The sequence below is a fragment of the Nicotiana attenuata genome, unplaced genomic scaffold, assembly GCF_001879085.1.
Source record: "Nicotiana attenuata strain UT unplaced genomic scaffold, NIATTr2, whole genome shotgun sequence".
Lineage (NCBI taxonomy): Eukaryota > Viridiplantae > Streptophyta > Magnoliopsida > Solanales > Solanaceae > Nicotiana > Nicotiana attenuata.
Window position 1 is genome coordinate 7,261 of NW_017671726.1, and position 17,318 is coordinate 24,578.

A 17,318-nucleotide genomic window follows, 5' to 3' on the forward strand; every position below is an offset into this window, starting at 1 on the left:
AGAATTTTGGAAATGGATGATGATGGGACTTGAGAATTCCCGCGTCCTTAATAATTCCTACATTTCAGTCATCAGGAGGGTCACAGAAATAATTTCCAGCATACTTCGTAGTGCTTAAGTTTGATCACAACACTCGCGTGGCGATCACTTTTAATGTGGGCAGTGGCATGGAATTTCTTGCAATGGTTATTTAAGTTATCCGGTATGAACTCAGTAAATGAGCAGTCAAACTGCGATGGGTTGTTATGAATATGGTGATCTAGGAACATCCTGAGAAATTGTCCTAGACTTGGGAGAAAATCTTGTTCCCATCAAGAGCACACGTGCCAGCGTACTCCATTATAAGTTACTACTCCTACCTACACTACCAATAGGGGTGGAGGGAAAAAGCGGGTAGATGGCGCCCTAAGAGGTGGAGCCGACCCATTGATATATTCGCTAATGGTATAGCTGAGGTCGTTACAAGAAACGAACTCGAGTTATCATAAAGAACAATTTCCTTAACTTGAAATTCGGTTATGAGTATTGAGGCCAAAGTCCTTAATAATGTTCTACTCAGAGTGAGCTTCATAATCTTAAGTTTACTTATGTGCATACTCCTGTTGGAGATAATAGGAGATAGCTAATGTCTATCATTATGTGTTAGTCACTAAAATTAGTTTTTGTGATGTGGGTTTTGATGTGAATTTCAGGAAAAATGTGATTTAAATTGCGAAATTTTATTCCCTATTCAGTGTGAAGGGTTCATTATAATGTTGTGGTTTTGTTTGACAGGAAATTTATTTAGAAGAAAAAAATAAAGGAAATGAAAAATTTCAATTGGCATAAATGTGCATATTACTGTGGTACGGAGTGAGGACGGAGATCCTCGTATTTTTAATATGATGTGAGATATTAAACCAAGCTACAAGCTGCGGTGGATGTCATATAAGGACGAGGTCCCTTGTGGTGAAAATTGTGTGTTTAAATTCTCCCTTGTGAAAATTAAAAATTAGTACTATAGTACTTATAGGGAGTCATGCCTATGAGGCTTATTTTTTGAAAATTCTTTGGTAGAAATATCTCTGTGCATAATTTGCCATTTTTTTTTTTAAAAAAAAAAAAGTTTTTTTTTTTTTTTTATTTTGGTTATTATAACTATTGAGTTGTTTCCCAACAAGATAAGTGCCCAGGTGGCGTTAAAATGTGAACTCGTTAATTCGGGTAATTAATTTTGCGGTCTTCATGCCTCGTTGTTAGAAAATGGAGGTTGAAACCGAGATTTTTGTTGGCATGAGATTACATTGGCGATTTGTAATCGATTATGAAACAACTATTAGGCCAGAGATGTGGTTATGGTCATACATATGATGTGTTTCATGTCCAGATATCTTTATGATAATGTCACGCTTGTAATGCGGAGATTTGTGTTAATTGATATATACATTATGGTAATTTTGTTGGAGTTGTGGATGTGTTGTTAGGAAGTTGTTTTGGGTGTTACTCTGACAGGTGGATAGGCCCAATTACAAGGGGAGACTTTGCCGAATTTTTCTGAAAAAATTTTGAGAGTTAGAAAATTTGGGACATTGAGATGTGCGAAGAAAAAAAAAGTTTACAATATGTGTTTTGAGAGCGGACTCTACTTCTTATTGAGGGTGAATGACCCTAAGTGGGGGGAGGATGTAAACAACTGTTAAGTGCTATTAAAAGTTGATGCGTGCGTAGGCACGAGTTGCTAAATAGCCCAGGTGAAGACAGATCGTGTGATGAATGTGAAAATCGGACCTGTTTGAAATGTTCGGAAGTGTAAAGAAATTTGGTCTTAAAGTTTACAAATATGGGTAAAGAGAATTAGCCACAATTGAAAAATTGTATTGTCGAACTTATTTCGAATGTGGAATTGGGATCAACCACGAGTATATGTGTAAAAGTAGAAACATCAATTTGGTAACCTCAGAATAATCTTAGCACGTTCAGAGGACGAACGTTTGTTTAAGAGGGAGGATGTAACAACCCGAATTTTCGTTTTAAGAATTTTGCATCTCGTTCAGGCTTAGACCCCGAGAAGCTCCGTAATAACACATTATGACCCGCATGTTATGGGCAAGTTTGGTTTTTGTAAGATTCGGAGTTAAATTTAAAGAAAAATCAAATCCTATTTTTTGAAGCTCAAATGGAAAGAGTTGACCGGAGAGATTGACTTTTGAGCAAACGACCCTGAAATGGAATTTTTAATGATGTCAATAGCTTCTATGGTGATTAAGGACTTAGACGTGTCGAATTATGGATTTGGAAAGTCCATAGGACAATTCGACGCATTTTTGGCGAAAATAAATTAAAGTTTGAACGTGTTCTAAATTATATTATCTTATATGTGGAAGAGGTCTATTACCATGAATGGATACCAAATTGGATATGATAGCAAGTGTAACGAGGTGAACTATTAAGATATATGGGGTCTAAGGAAAGTCCTTTAAGTCTAAAGCCAAGTTGAAAATTTTATAAATAGAACTAAAGTTGCAAATGAGTACGCACTAACTCAACTTTTGGCACGAGCATATCTAATATATATAAGGTGTTATGTGATGCACAACCTATCAAATGAAAGGTCTTTGAGTTTAGTTTTTAATGTTTCAAACCTGTTTCATCATTGGAACAATTTGTACAAAAAAGATTATGCAATTGATTTACTGAAGGCGGGTAATGCCTGTGGTTCTGGTGCAGTGTAAATCGGCAAGTACCAAACAAGTCACATTTGACACCTGCGACTTGCCTGGTTTGAGCCATTTTTTAACACATTTGGAGCTATGGAGCTCGGATTTGGCGATTCAAAGGGGTTTTTTCAGCGATTTTTGACTTGGGTAAGTGCTCTATATCCGGAAGTGATTACATTTCATAAAATCCTATATCAATTTCATCGTTTATTTTCCGGATTTTGGATGAAAAGAAATTGTAGTTTTGTAAAACTTTCCAAAAAATAAAAATTTAGGAATTTGAAGGTCCATATTGACATCGAAAATTCGATAATTTTTTGTAATGGTTGAACTCCGTATCGAAAATGGATTGTCGGATTTTATGAGTTTCGTTGGGTTTCCATTGACGTGGCCCACGAGCAATTTTGAGCTAAATTTCAGATTTTAATTCGGAAATGGTGTAAATTCATATGGAATTAGTTCCTACGATTCGTTGTTGAGTATTTTGACTAGATTTGAAAGCTTCGGACGAATTCGCGAGGCAAAGCTTGTTGTAATTTTGAATTGGTAGCAAAGCCCCGAGGTAAGTTGTTTGGTCTAACCTTAGCTTGAGGATTAGGAGTTGTGTCCTATTTGTTATGTGTTATTTGTTGAGTACGACCTATAGGCATGGTGACGAGTATCTATTACGTTGGTGTCAAGCATGCCGTGAGTCTTATACTTCGAATTAACTTGACACCGTTTCGTAAATTGTATATGCTCTATATGATAAATTCTATTTGGGGAATAATGACTTGTGGAAGTATTATTGTTACATTGAACATGGTAGAGCGTTGGCTCAAGTTAGAATTTAATTGTTGAAACATGGTAGAGCGGTGGCTCAAGTTGAGGTTTCATGTGAAGTTAATTATAGGTACAAGTTTGGATTATAGCCTGATTCCCTTGCCGGGACCATATTCATTCCTATCTGTTGGTCCCTTTGCCGGGACGTTATTGCTTATTAATATTATTTCTAATTGCCGGATATTATTGTTTATGATATTGTCCTCCCTTGCCCAGGATGTTATTGTTTATGATATTTTCTCCTGCGGATGTTATTGTTTATGATATTGTTCTCCCTTGCCGGGATGTTATTTTTTTATGAATATTGTCTCCCTTGCGGGATATGGTTGTTTCTTTATTGTTTCCTTGCCAGGAGAATTCTTTTTTTGATTAGTTTGGCACAATATGAAATGGATCGGGTTGCACGCCGCAATAAATATTAAATGGATCGGGTTGCACGCCGGCAACAATATTAAATGGATCGGGTTGCACTGGCGCAACAATATTAATTGGTTGGGAATCGGGTTGCACACCGCAAACAGTAAATATGGTTGGGATCGGGTTGCACGCCGCAACAAGAAAGAATAAAGTGAATTTTGATTTCTATATGGGTGATAACGTGAGTAAAGTAACAAGGGTGAGGCCGTGCACTTTCCTGTTTGCTGTGTTTAATTGTTGTTATCAAATTCAAGTGTTTAACGGTTTCAAAAATTTTTCCTTACTGAGTGATTCCTTTGTGTTGAAAACCCGTAATTGGTTTTTCAATACCTCGCCGCATTTATATATCGCTTTCAATACTTCAAATTTCAACAATTGTTTATTTTTTAACTCGGATTTCTCAACTAAATTTTCCTTTAAACCGTTTGAGGTTGTACTTTACTTAAAAGGAATTTTGTACTATATTTTGATTTATTGATTTCTCCGTATTAAAAGTATGATTCATTCGGATATTGTACTTTGATTGAAAAGGGTATTTTCTTTATCAAATGATTTTCAAAAAAAATAAACTTCCCATCTTTTCTTGTTTGATAATCCTAATTGAGTTTGGAAGTTGTACTCTACTTTTAATGTTAAGTGAATGAGGCTCCTTGAACAATTCTTAATTATATTGGGTATGGAACATAATGAACTGAGTAATATGAGAATAATATGTTTGTGCAATGTGAGACAGAAAATATTGTGGGCACAAGGCGCCGGGGGAAATTATTATGGTGTTATTTAAATGGCACGTGAAGTTGTCCGTGCGATTGTGATATAAATATGGGCACAGAGGTTGCCGTGAAATGTGAATGTTTCTTGGTGGCCTGAGATCTAATTATTTATGAATTTTGGAAATGAGCCGTCCACAAGGTGACCTTTACTCGAAAGGAAGTTAATATTAGAGATATATTTATTGTAAAGCATATTACCTTAGAGATTAATATACTTGAAGGATTCAATAGGCGAAAGATTTATATTTGAAGGACTGATTAAATTGATTGCATTGTATTTATTATTTGTTGAGAAACATATTTATGTTGTTCTAAGTGTGAACGTTACTGTGTTAAACAAAAAATCAGGAAAAAACTGTTTAGAAAAAAATAAAAGAAACTGGAAAACAGGAGTTTAAGAAATATTCCGAGTCCACAATTTTCTTGTGTGTTCCTTAAGGAATTTTTAACCTCATCACGCCCAAAGCGTAATGGATTTAAATCCTCCCCAGGAAAACGGAAATAAAACCTTCTGCAACAAGTGGCAAACATACAAACTGCAGGATACCAAACGAACTCAATAACGGAGCAAAAATTACATTACGAATTTTTGAGAGAGAGAGACTGGGCCCCCCGAAATTTAGGGGAGCAAGTTATATTCGAAAAAGAAAGAAGTTCTGGAGTGTTTTTCGTGTGTAGAAAATGGAGCCTTGCTCAGAATTTATAGGCAATTATCAGAAGAGGTGTCTAGAAAAGGTGCCTTTTTCAGAAGAAATACGCTGCCGTGCCGCGGTTCTACCCGTCGCGGCAGAAACCGCGTTAGAGGGGCTTTTCTGAACCTGGCCCTGCCGCGGTTCTACCACGGTCGCGGCAGAAACGCGGGCAGAAGAGGCCCCTCGAACCTTCAAGCAGGATTCTAGCGTATTTTTCAGTAGTGAATTTGGCATTAAATTAATTATTAAATAATTAAAATAAATTTGTCCAAAAAATAATCTTATCGATCCGATTGACAAAAATCCAAATCCAAATCCAAATCCAAATCCAAAGCCAAAGCCGAAGCAGAGCCGAGCGACGACGACGACGACGACGCGAGGGTTTCATTCTCTTCAACTCCTTTTAAGAGCTTTAAGAAGTGATTCTATATATAAGCACACAAAGTGGTTTGTCCGCTCACCAAATGAGGGACAAAGTGCAAAAGGACAAAAGTTCACTTCTTCAAATTGTTCCAAATTTTCCCCTCTAATTTTTATTTCCCTCCATTTCCCAATTCACTTCTTCCCTCTACTTTAAAGCCAATGGCTTAAAGGTCCAACAGTCCCCCCACATGAATGGGAAATGCCTGTATCAGGAAGATCATAGAGTGAAAGCTATGTGATTTTGCAAGTAAGGATTAATGCATCTGGATAAGTAGGTTTCCCTTGAACTTTCCTAGTGAACATATGTCGGATATACTAGGTCAATCGGTAGATTTTGATATTTTGAACACGCGTCGAACTTTAGTGTTAACCTAGACCAACCATATGTCCCAAAACAACCTTAACCGTCTTTTCTTCTCAATTGTTGTGGTTCGTTTAACAGCCATGAACACCGCCCTGGTCTTCATAAGTGCGTAGAGCAATTGGCCTTACAGAATTCTCATTGAGCGGCTTCCACTTCACACTTACAATAGGTGATTCCTAAACGGTGTAATCCTTTAAGATTGACAACTATTTGAATAAATACTCATCAAACCTTAGGTAATCATTAAAAGAACGTGTAAAGTTCTATCCTTGTTACTGAACATTGTCTTCATCACGAGAATGGACCACAAGATTTTATTTTGACAATGTTTGAACCGGTCAATCACAACTTTGTTTGAGCTCCTTGAAACCCTAGATCTCGGAACATCCAAAAATTCTAGGTAGAGTTACCGCCATGTTGACTTGTCCTCGGCGCATAGTCCCATTCCCTTAGATGTTTCCTCAACTCCTCTCTAGTTAAGGCTTTTGTAAGCGGATCCACCACATTTATCTTTGATCTTACATAAATCAATAGTGATAATTCCACTAGAAATAGTTGTCTAATGGTGTTTATGTCTTCGTCGTATATGACTGAGACTTTCCGTTATACATAACGCTCCCTGCCTGTTCCCTAAATTGCAGCCTCAATATCGGCAATGTATGCAAATAGGAGCCAAAGGTTTTGGCTAGAAACGGAATGTCTTTTCTAAAAAAATTCCGAAGCCCATTCAGCTTCTTCACCGGCTTTATCCAAAGCTATAAACACTCTAATATTCCATTGTAGAGCGAGCAATGCCACGTTGTTTGGAAGACTTCCAAGATACTGCTCCCTCACACAACAGTAAAAAACATATCCACTTGTGGACCTATTGTTTTCTGTTGAGCCGGTTATCCAATTTGCATCACTATATTCCTTCGATAACCCGCAGGAATATTTATTGTAGTGCAGAAGCGTAGTCTTGGGTATATTCCAAATATCCGGAAACTCATTTCAATTGCTACCCAGTGATGTTTTTTTGGGATTACTTGTGAATCGACTAAGTTACTTATCGCACAAGGCTTATTAATCAGGTTTTTTTTCGTGTACAGTTCATGATGTACATTAAGCTTCCACAACCACAGAGCATACTCCAATTGACACGTACTTCAACATTTATTCTTTAATGTTTTAGATGATGATTTAGTCAATTGAGTTCTTTCATCTTTCTAATTCCAAGTGTTTGAATTTTTCAAGTACCATTTTCACGTAATGTGATTGAGACAAAGGCTAGAACCTTGAAGGAGTTCCTCTGGAATTTTAGGATTCCCTAGAATTACATTTGGACTCCTAGTCTTTCATATCAACTTACTGTCTACATGGTTGTATTAATGGATGTCTGATCATTATAGCATTAAAGCATATAGTAAATGAATTGATTGGATTGAGCGTAACACATTTATCCATTATAATTAGAACCTTACCATTTTCATGGTCAATAATATTTTAGCATTGTTTGCCATTAAGTTTTGCATCTTGCTTAAGAAGCAAAGCCAGTGATTTAGTCGAGGACTCTTATTAAAATTAGCATACTAACACATCACTGCCAATTTCATTGAGTCTTATCCCAACCATGCAACAACTTGTATGCAATAGGAATCTTGTGGGTCTTGTAGTCATAGAGACTTAAAATCTAACACTTCTTGTCTTTTCCACAAACTCTAGTTCATGAATTTTCAGATCACCATTTAAGAAGGCTGTTTTTACATCCATTTGATGGAAATTTTGAAAGACCAATACAAGGGCGGCTAACGCTATTAGCAATCCTGAATGGATGTAATTCTTGTTACCTGGCGAGTAAATGTGTCAAAATAGTCAAGACCTTCTCGTTGTCTAAATCCTTGACAACAAGTCTTGCCTTGTAATTTGTCAAATAGTACCGTCGTCTTTCATTTTCTCTGAAAAATGCCATTTAGAAACCCAACGTTTTGTTACCTGGAGGAGATCAAACAATTCCCAAGTATGGTTCGCTCAATATGGAAAAAAAAATTCTATTTCAATCATTGACAGCTTCTTTCCAATTATTGTGTGCTCTGAGGAAGACATTGCTTCCTTGAAGGTACGAGTCCTCATTTTCCTAACAGAAAAGTCAGAAAAATCTGGAACCGAAAATGAAGTAGATGTTCCTTTGAGGTTTACTTCTTTCTCAGGATTTTTCTTCATTAGGCATACCAATCTTTATTTCCTCCCGAGGTCTCGTTTTGACTTTTGAGTAGGTCACTTCAACTTTCCTTTTTTATACGGATAAATAAGTTTCAAAGAATTCAGCATTAATCTTGATTTATTATTGTATTAACGTGATCTCTGGATTTTCTGAATTTATGAACCAGAAACCGATTATGCTTGCTATTGGTTACAATATTCCAATAAACACGAAAGTCAACCGTTTTTTGGACGCTATCTTACCTTTTAGGTTTTAGTGAAACTTGTACCCTTAGTCTAAAGCACCCCCGACCTTTGATATTTCCAAGCTAGGCTTTCCTTCTTTCACTTCTCATAAGGAATGGAATTGTGTTTACTACTGAGGTAACATCGTTGATTTATTCGGTTAGCTTGTAAGTATATGCTTTCCCCCACAAGTTCTGTGGTAACCAGAACTTATTATTAGCAAATCATTCATCATCTCCTTCAATGTTACGATCCTTCCTCTCTGCAATTCCATTAGATGTGTGAGAGTAAGGGGCAGTTGTTGGTAGAATAATGCCATTTTCAATCTATAATTCTTCAAAAAGGCGATTCATATTCGCCACCCTAAATCACTCTTATCTTTTTGAATTCTTTTTGTTTAGTTGCGTTCAACTTCACTTTGGTAATTGCTTGAAATGTTATCAATTGCTCATCTTTACTAAATTATAGTAATAAAGTAGCAGTAATCGTCGTGCTATCGTCAATTAAAAGTAATAAAATACTTTTTCCCACTTGCGAGATGGTGTTTGACTTCAATGTCGCAAATATCTGTGTGAATTAAGTCTAAAGGACTTGAAATTCCTATCAACGGACTTATAGGATAGCCTTAGCCATACTTGATTCCATAACATATGTTGAACATTTGGAATTAATCGCACTCAAATTTTGGCAAATACTTCTAGTGTTATCAATCCTTTCACAATTTTTGGAAGTTTATGTGTAACCTAAAATGCGAATGCCATAAAGTGTTTGACCTCAAGCAAGTAAGAGAGAGCATTCACTTTATTGATAGGAACTGCCTATTACAGTTTAGCTTAAAAGGCCCTCATTTAGTAACCTTTTCCTAACACAATACAAATTCGTTCTTACTTAGTACATACACTATTAGAAACAAGAATACATTTTTCAAATCCATTCTTTGACAAAGAAGTGAGGTAGAACAAAGATTCTTGCGAATTTTCTGGAACATGGAGGACTTTGTTTAGAGTCACTATTTTCCGACGCTCATCTTCAACGCAATCTTGCCTTAACTCCTTCAATTTGGCCGTAATGAATTTAACTGCCATGAAATTTGTCTCGTCGGGAACCTGGCGGGGCATTAAGAAGAAAATACTCCTTGTTAGCACAAACATGGCGGGTGGCTCCAGAATCTATCCTTACCATTCTTTTCGGCATTTCCTACAAGTTGCATTCAGACACATGAGCACACAAGTCTTCCATTTCTATCGTCACACAATGTTTGGCTTGGATTCTTTTTCTTCTTATCATTCTTTTGGCGCACGACAATCCACGTGCATTAATGCCATTTTTTCCACAGTTGTGTGAAAATTACCCTTTGAACTGTCTTCTATGCTTCGGCGCGTTAATTCTTTGGTCCAGAAGCTTTCTTCCTTTACTTATGTTTGTGGTGCCTCCTCAATTGCTAATGTTTGGCCCAGATTATCTGTCGGGTGTCCAACGGACTTCTTTTTCAGGCATTTTTTTGTTGTCCTCTTCTATCTCAAACGAACAATCAATTGTCTTCTATGTCATATTCCTTCCTGTATTTGTATTTTAAGATAGTGTATTAAGAAGTGTCCTTCCACAGTCGTGAGGGCTAACTTGTTCAATGAAAGCACGCGACTTCGAAAGGCCTCATTATATAGACGCATAACGCTTCAGCAAGGAGGTCAATGTACAATGACTTGTAGTTCTATGGGAGCTTTGAGTTATGGACGATCCTGAGTGTCAATGCATCTTGAAGATTGGCTCAAGACACCTGCAGCCACCGAACTTCTTAAGTTCCGACATCCCTCGTATGTTGTACTTCTTCTCAAAGCGCATTCCATAAACGTTCTTTTGGTATTCACATGACACTATAGACTTTGTTTGGTACAGCAGTCGGTTGCCTAAAACTAACATCATCAAGATGTAACTTTTTTTGGCACAGGAAATCAGTTAGATGTTTTTTATGCCTTCACGCTTATTCAACAAGAGCTGGGCGTTGCATCATTTCCGAAGTATTATATTCCCAGCCCATGACCAGGGAGGAGACTCACTCCTTTTTAGATGACACACACGGTTTGCAGAACTCAACCGTAGATAATAAGAATAGTACAAGAGCTATTCTTCTATTTGTTCCAGAACGTATTTGAAAGTTCAATCATCTCCGGGGAAAACTTTTTCGGGAATATTTTTCTGCTTCAGGTGCCGATATGCAATGACAGGAGTTTAAGAAACGGCTCCTGACACCCGAGTGGCAGCACTAACAACTCCGATAACAAGTAAGCACGCCCAATGTTCTCCCCCATGCTACAACACTTGCGATTAGTGTGGTTATTCCATTCGGTCATAAGTTTCTGTAAATGTTGAGAAAAACCATATTACAGAATTCTTTAATGTTAAAATCCAGATGAAGTTGGTGGTGTTCGTATATCTTCCAATTACCACTAGAATATATATCAAAAACCAACATGAACAACACGGTAACAGATGGTGTGAATTGGTTGTAAAATATATTACTGTCGGAAACGCCGTGACGTTGATTATATAACCGGACATAAGTATATTTAGTGATACGTTATAAACGCGGGACAGAAAAAGAATTTGAAAAATATTTTTAGAGAGGTAAGGAAGAGACCTTTCATGAATCCTATAGCACATTTGCTCTCCCTATTGTGTTGAGAGTCTCCAAAACAAGTGAATAAACCACCAATAAATTTTAATAACTAGTGTGTTAATGGTATACTTTTTTATTATTACGAAACAACAGAATTACCAGTTAGCTTTTATAAACTTAAAGCTTCCCTTTAAGCTTTAAAAGGAGTTGAAGAGGGTGAACGATTACTGTGTGGTTAAAAAACCCCAAAATCAACGAGCGAATAAGTCACGAGCTTCGGTTCGAGTACCGTCGATACAAGACTTCAGAAAGAAACTGCGTAAAAGCAGTAAGTACCGCTGTGTGGCATAGAATTTGAGTGAGCTTTTCCGAGGTGTACTCAATCTGGATTATGAGAATTTGGATTTTGTGTCTTAATTTGTGTGTTCAGTCCCGCATTAAGGTCGAATTAATATTTATTTATTTAGGCGACAAACATTTCCATCTTTAAATTTATTATACACGATAATGCTCAATAGGTAATATGGAGACCAAAATTACTAAGCCTGAGATTAAAATAATCGCCCTAGACATCCCAGTGATAGCTAAACGGGAAGGTTATTATACACACATGTGGCCTCTCTCCGGTCTCGGCCGGTTACTGCACGCTGGCAGAGTCGAACCCAAACTGGGGCTAAAGAAAGGACACTACCCGGCAGGCAGGTAATCTCAAGAGAACGCCCCTCAAATAACCAGGAACGGGTAGCCAAAATCACATTCTCTGCTACGATTTTTGGGACGAAAGCAGAGAGGCACTTGTGGCAAATTAGGGGTTAGCAGAAGTACTCATTCAGGCAAGGAAGCAGAGAGGTCATCATGGGAGTTGTTTTGTCTGAGTTCGTGTTTCACCTGGAAAAATGGGGCCAGCCTTGCCTCAGATATCATTTATAGGAAACAACCTTTCATTTCTCCATGGAAGAAGTGATGTGCCTTACTTGGAAACATTGGACCGTATGGCTCTCATTTCTTATGCTTTAACGAACCTAACGAGAACATAAGACCTCTCGCCACTGCTGGTTCTATAGCTTTTTGAGAGTCTTAACCGCTCGAGCACTCTATAGATTCTCACGCTCTTCGCCTCGCGCGTTCCTATCACACGAGCAGGTTCGCGGGTGAACATGGAAACCTCTTTGCTCCGTTGTCGGCTCTGAGAGATGGTCGGCCCTGGTCTGACACCTTCCCAACGTGCGACGGAGTTTGGTTATGTGGCATCTAATTAGGTTATGAAAGTAATTTGGATATATAATTTTTACCCGTCCATATTAATCCATGGGAGGATTTAAATCCAATTACCAATTGGCAACGTGTGAGAGGGTTAATTCCTTAAGGACACCCACCAAGAATTGTGGATCACCACGTGATATTATTCGACTCTAATAACTCTTTTGTGTACTTATATTCCCAATCCCACGTAAATTCTCTTATATATTACATCTGATTTTTACGTCACACCGAGATCCGAGCGACCTAATTCGACGACTGTCTGCGAGGTGTTTCTAACTCTCACGTGCTATCAGACTCATTTCAAAGAGTCTTTAAGAAAGTGATTCATCTAATATAATAAGCACACAAATATTGTGGTTTGTTCCTCCACAACCTAGATTTAGGAGACCATAAGATAGTCAAGCACAAAGATGTTCGCCATCTTCATATCTAATATTCATGTTCACATTTCCCACACCAATATATTATATTACACCCTCTTTCTACCTCTTCGCACCACTATTGTAAACCTAACTCAATGCTCACCTTACTTTCTAAAGTAATAATGCCCCACCATGTGCTTAAAGTCCAAATCACTATATATAAAGTATGTCATAGCTACTTCTATTAACATACTCTGTCCTGTTACTGCAATAAATTGTTGCACGGTCACCCCCTATGTTGGAACTGAGCTCCATTCTCAACACACACTATTCAATAAATATTATTAGAGATTACAGCCCAACTATTCACTGCTATTCAGACGGGCTTTATACCTTGGTAAGTCGTTCTGGGCTCCCTAATGCACTTTCTTGAGTATCCAACTATCGGACTCGGACAACTCCTCATCTCGCACGGTTATGGCTTACAAAGTCTAACTACCCAGTCTACAATTGTTCCCGCCGGCTGCCGTTTGTGTTGCGTCTCGCATCATACTTTTCTGTTCTCCCATTGCACAAACAACTTTACTATGTTTACGTCTCTCTATATTTTATGTCAGTCGAGTACTAAGGAGTCCATGGTTCGCATAGATCTGACATTTGATTTTAAGAGGGACATTGGTCAGTGGGCGGGCCTATTCCACACTTTACGAAAGTCGAGTGGTCCGAGAAGATCTCACTCAAGGTTTAGAGAAATCCTTGCTACAAAGAAAAAGGATGAAAGGTTTTTTTTTGAAATCATTTGGGATAGATATTTTCCATAAAGGTACATATAATGACATTACCTTTATAGCGAAATCAAAAATAAAATATAGTACATCTTTTTAAGTAAAGTACAACTCAAACGGTTTTAAGGGAAATTTAGTTGAGAAATCATTGAGTTAATTAACAATTGTTGAAATTTGAAAGTATTGAAAGCGATATATAATGGGGGTATTGAAAACAATAGGCGATTTGCCAGAACAAAGGATTACCTGCGCAAGTAGGAAGATGTCTCTGGAGAGCTCCACCTTTAAACTCTGTATTTACTCTCCATTGATATAGTGCTACCTTATCGCATACAATTTTTCGGGAGCCACCGCTGCGTGATCCAATTAATATAGTGCTATAGTCGAATTTACTCTTAGTATACGTGCTTGTGGTTACTTACTGTACTCACACGATCTCTATTAGAGGAATAGTGTAAAATCTAGAATTTAAGCAAGTTTTATTTCTAGATTAACGTGGTTATAAAGTAGTATACAGCCATCATTATCTCTCCCAGTTAATTGTTAGGCCTTTGACCTTTAGGTTCGTGAAGTACTAGGTCCCGGCCCACCCATGACTTCTGGGCGTACCTGGTCTTGGAGGATTTTTAGGTCGTGACACTCAACTGGTAAATTAATTTGAAGTTCTCATCAGTATTTCCAAAGCAGATATTGACTTTTATAATATTTGCCAGCCTTTTATAAATTATGTATTTCACATATTTTCATGTTGATAAGTTACCGGAGAATCATCATGTTACGGTAAAATTTTCTATTCACGATTGTTAGATTCTATTAATTCAATATGGTCTACTTTTGAGGTATGCAGTCTGGATAAAAATTTATACTTTATTGTGTTATAAGGATGACTATGTTAATTTATAGTCATAAAGCGGTATTTTCTTTTAATCAATTATTTAGAGAATTAATGAAAAAATGCACTTAGAGTTTCAATTCGAGAATCGTAACTCCAGATATTGAAGGATAAACTTTCAGTGTTGCAATCATAGCTCACATTTTAGAAGGTTTGAGACGCGACTGATCAATGGAGGAAGAAGATAACTACTTTGCTTACAATTGGAACGGCTTGAAGTCCTCCTATTATTGGTATATAATTTTTGTTTGAGTTTTCTATACTCGAAATTTTACCATAAATCTACAATAATAGAAAAAAGATCACCTCCTACAGTGTTCTTGCAAATTATTTTTATTATTATTGGATAAGGAATGATTTGATCAATTAGTTTCATATGTCGGTATATATTAGTTTCATATAGATGACGTCCGTAAAATTTTGGTAGATTATGCACTTATACTTATTTAGTGGCACTATTAAATACCCACCTTTTAGTCTAGGAGTCTTTAAAGCAGAAATTAAAGCAGAAATTTTTGGTAGTTTAAATTTTCTTTTTAGTACAAGTTTGTATCCTTTTGGAGAATAACCAATTTTAATTTGAAACCCGTCAAATATGTTTGCTACCTAAATTTCAGCTCTATAAAAGTAGCTCAAAATATTGGCGTACAAGTGACTTCAAAAGGTTTGATGAAAACATCAAGGGACATAAATTATATTTCTTTTCAACCTAATCGCTCTAATTCATATAAGAAACATATGATGAGGCAGAACGTTCACCCTAATATCTCTAATTTAATGTATAATCATCCTCTTTACATAATATACAATGAATAAATAGTCTAAACAACACATTAGTGGTATAAGAAATTTCAAAATACTGATCAAGAAAATAAATTGAATGAATTATATCATGATGATTTTCTTATAAATTGTTTTTCTAAGTCATGTCGTAAGAAAATGCTAGGACATAATATAAAGTATTAAAATTCACGTAACGAATATCCTCACACTATCCATTAAGACTCAAGTTATGTTGCTTAATTGTTTTATCATTCTCTTTTTTAGCAATAAGATTTTACGTGCGAGGCAACGTACATAGAAGCTAGTACTATATTAAAAGCACGAAAGCCATTAGCGAAATGTCGTTCGCCTTTTTTACCCTATAAAAATATATTTTATATTGGATAAAATAGTAATTTGAATAATCTTCCTAATATTTAGGACTTCCAAATCAACTAAAATTTTATTTATTATGTTTTTCCTTATTTAAATAATTTAGAAAATAAATATTGAATAATTCACCACGTTGGAAAATATTGTAAGGAAAGGGTTCAACGGCAATAATGGTAAACGAATAGTATAATTAAAGTGAATGTTTTTCAAGCTTGGCCAAATAAATTAAAATACTCTTAATGGAAAGGAAAATTAATAAGCGTAAATTTATCGAAATAATCCACCTATTCTATTCCTTTTTTTCCTAAATAGAAAAAGTATAGTTATAGTAAAATTTTAATTAATTTTAAAGTTATTCTCTATAGATTTCAAATAAGGAAAGATATTAAATAAAGTTTTAGTTGATTCAGAAGTCCTAAATATTAGGAAGATAAGCAAATTACTATTTTGTCCAATATAAAGTATATTTTTAAAGGGTAAAAAGAGGTGAAAGACATTATATAAAATATTATACAAATTGATAAGAGAACTAGTATTAGGGTACACGCTTTGCGCGTGTACCCTATATCGATGAATATATACTTTTTTAAAAATACGAAAAATATTAGATAATATGAGTTATTGAATAATATAAAATAAAAAGTATAAGTTCTTAAATATGATGAACATTGATCCTTTTTAGCCCGTTAGCTCCATAAAATAAATAATAATATAAATCTTAAAAAATACTCTAATATTAAGAGTTTATACTTTATAAAAAATAACGTAAAATAGGAAGTTGTCATTTATTAGAATGATTATAAAAAGAAAAACAAAACAAAAAAGACTTCATATGTAGATTATCATATGAAAATTTTAATCGAATGGTCATATAAAATAAAGGTCACAAAAAATAAGGTAGAAAACAAATGTTTATTGTTATTTTATTATAATATTCAAATTTTAATTGATAAAGTTATTTTTTTAGACCCTTAAATTATAGTAAAGAGAAACGATAGCTGAAACAATGGTAATATCACAATGGAAGGATATCACAACGGAAGTTTAGCTTTGCTTTGAATGGCAAATATTCACGTTACTTTTGATTTAATAAATATATATTACACGTCATGTAACTCTATATATTAAGATTTTTACATATTTCAAATATAAAAAAATATAATAAGTAAAATTTCAGCTAATTTTAACGTCCTAAAAGTTAGAAAAATAATTAAATGTCACGACCCATTTTCCATAATAGGTCATGATGGCGCCTAACACCGTTGTCAGGCCAGCTGATGCGGAATGTGATTAAGTTCTCATTTTACTTTAGCCAAAGACAGTTATACTAGATTTTCGAATTTAAAGATAAGACCAGTAAAGATCATAAAGTGCTAAAATAGCGATACAACCCCAAAATAAATGTCTACTACTGTGTGTGGCAGAACCTGGTGTCACAAGCTACGGGCGACTAGTAGAATATACACAAAAGAATAATACACTATCCTACTGTCTGAATCAGAATAGACAGAAACAAAAAGTACAAGAAAGGACTTCTTCGGCTGCGGATCGGCATGAAAGAGAAGCAGCTCACCGTAGAAGTCCCCAAGCGTGCTCACTGATGCGCACCAGGATGATGTTCCCAGAATCCACT